Genomic DNA, 2,470 nt, shown 5'->3' with positions numbered 1-2,470 from the left:
TAGAACATTTCATTTTAAGTTAAACCAGTGAGTGTGCTTGAGCTTAAAAGCTAACCACCATTTATGGTATTTTTTTTTAATGGAGAAAATGCTCTGAATTCCATACAACTTTTTTATAAATGACCATTCAAAGGAAGGAGACAGGAAGTACTTTGACAGAGTCACGTGTAGTGAATATTTTTGGGGTCCAAAGTCAGCAGGGCCATTGAAAGGGGGAAAACTATTTTGAGTCGACAAAGCCATGTACAGATACCCTCAATGTACCATGGAAGAAACTTTTGCCTGATAAATTACAGCAACATGACTTTTGTCAGCCCATTTCTTTACTGGCAAATACCATGGAAACAACCCCAATTGGGACTTTGCTGCCAAACTACTTAATCTCCTGGCCTAAGTTCTCAAAGTCTCTTTTGGAAACTATGAATATGGTCCAGAGGTGCTGCTGAGTTTTATAAAGGGTGGCCTAAGCAAACTTTTCTTTCTCTTTGGTGTACCTGAGCAACTGATTTTTTCTAGAAAGGTGTCAGAAACAGCCCAGAGTCAATAGGCACTTATCTAAAGCTGGTATCTCAAAAGGGCTCTTTAGCTACTATTAAAGAATTCAAACCTAAGAACCCAAGGTTCTCAAATAATCTTGTTACCTGGATAGAGCTAGATAGAGTTTTAAAGTTTTGCAGAAGTCAGTGAGCCTTACTGATAAACAAAACAAAACAAAACAAAACAAAACAAAACAAAACAAAACAAAACAAAACTGTAGCTTGTGAAAGAAACCATTTGTGAAAGAAACCATCCACATCATTGGTGAAGAGCAAAAGACTGGACTTCAGGCTCATGAGAAAAAAAGGGAACAATTCACAAGTGAAACTAGCTTGTGAAGAGACCAAACCCAGCCTCTTGTGAATGAAAGGCAGAGATCCCTGTGTAAGATCTGGCCACGTTTTGCATGGCAGAAATGGAGGATCAAGGTGCAAAATCTTTCCAAGAGGCATAAGACTGAGAACAACTTTTTGGTTTTTGTGGACAGTTTCCAAGGAAAAACAATCAAGATGTTTCAAGAAAAGACTGCAGAACAATACAGTGGGGCCGAAGTGGAAAAGAGGCTTTGGAGGTTAGCAGAGGTAGTCTTAGGAATGGAGAGCTTATCCATGAAAGGTAAATGGCATTAGGATCGGAGTGGGTGATTTACCCAGAGATTCTCCCCTTCCATCCTTAGTCTTTCAGTTTATGCCTTGCTCCATGATCCTACAGCAATGAAGAGGTTGTTTTCAGTTTTCTTTCAAAAGCTTTAAATTCTGCTACTACTGTGTTAGTGATTTCTAGATACCCACTTAGCTGGCAGATGGCTGATCCCACCAGGATGTGGAAGATCCCATTTCATCAAGCCTCTCTGCCTTAAGCACCTCCCCATCTACCCCTATGTTAGAGTTCCTCTCACATCTAGAACTGCAAATGACTGTACATCAAGGAGTCACATGTTAGTGCCATGAAGACGTGTGGAAGACAAGGTCCTCTGCAGCTCTCTCAATGGCAGTGGAGCCTGAGTAGTGGTTCAAACACATGACACACCTCCTCCCCATGACTACTTCTTTGGGCTAACAGAAACTGTATTTGTAATTCTATCTCTCAAGTTTTTTGTCTGGCTATGTGGAAGCAGCAGGTTCACTTCATGGAAGGAAATGCTGAATTTGTTTCTGGGTGGTTCGGACTGTGCTTTGAGAATGAGGCCTTGGGCTTGGTTCCTGGGCATTGTCTGCTTCTCTTTGCCTTCTTTCCTGTCCAATTCTTCTCTTGGCAAAGTGCTTCTTGCCTCTTTATGGAACGATTTTGGGTTTTCTCCTTCACACCAGCATGCATGGTCCTTGGGCTTTTTTTTTTTGTTTTTTTTTTGTTTTTTTTTGAGTATGTCAGGGGTGCAGTGGCAGTGACTGGGGATCAAAAGTGTCACTGATTTTCCCACCAGGTGGCCTCAGATGTTGTCAAGTCGGCACAGATGTTGATTTGTCAGAAATACCACTTCCTTTTCCTCCCTGGGGGATTGGTCTTTTTAGGTATATTCTGAGGTTCTTCAGTTAGTCCAAAAATATTAGATGCCATCCTGTTAGGCCTGCTTGAAGAAATAGCTATTTCTGGATTTCTAAAAAGATTGCTCGATTCTCTTTGCAGGGGCTTCATGATCTTGGAGCTGGACTGGCCACCCTCGCTCTCCAGGCCCTGAAACATGTCAGCCACTGCTGGATACTTTATTCTAATGGAATTCCCAGAGGCAATACAAACATTGACAAGAGTTGGAGGGAGGAAGAGGTGAGGGTTTTAAATAAAAATTGTTATTGCTGCCATCCACAACTACAGTATATATGTGCAGAAAATTCCAAAATGTGCCTAAAATACACATTTTTAATGTCATACTTTTTTTTTAAATAACAGAAATATATTAAGGACAAATGGTTGTATGAGGCCTACAATGGGCTTA

The 2,470-nt window shown here is 40.9% G+C and overlaps 1 pseudogene; it reads right to left on the bottom strand.

Annotated features, from left to right (window-relative positions):
* Positions 1–1,664: 1,664 nt before the first annotated feature.
* On the bottom strand, positions 1,665–2,220 carry LOC105296013 (annotated as a pseudogene).
* Positions 2,221–2,470: the final 250 nt, after the last annotated feature.

The sequence above is a fragment of the Pteropus vampyrus genome, unplaced genomic scaffold (assembly GCF_000151845.1).
Source record: "Pteropus vampyrus isolate Shadow unplaced genomic scaffold, Pvam_2.0 Scaffold116, whole genome shotgun sequence".
In the NCBI taxonomy this organism is placed as follows: Eukaryota; Metazoa; Chordata; class Mammalia; order Chiroptera; family Pteropodidae; genus Pteropus; species Pteropus vampyrus.
This window is presented reverse-complemented; position numbering and strand designations above follow the sequence as displayed.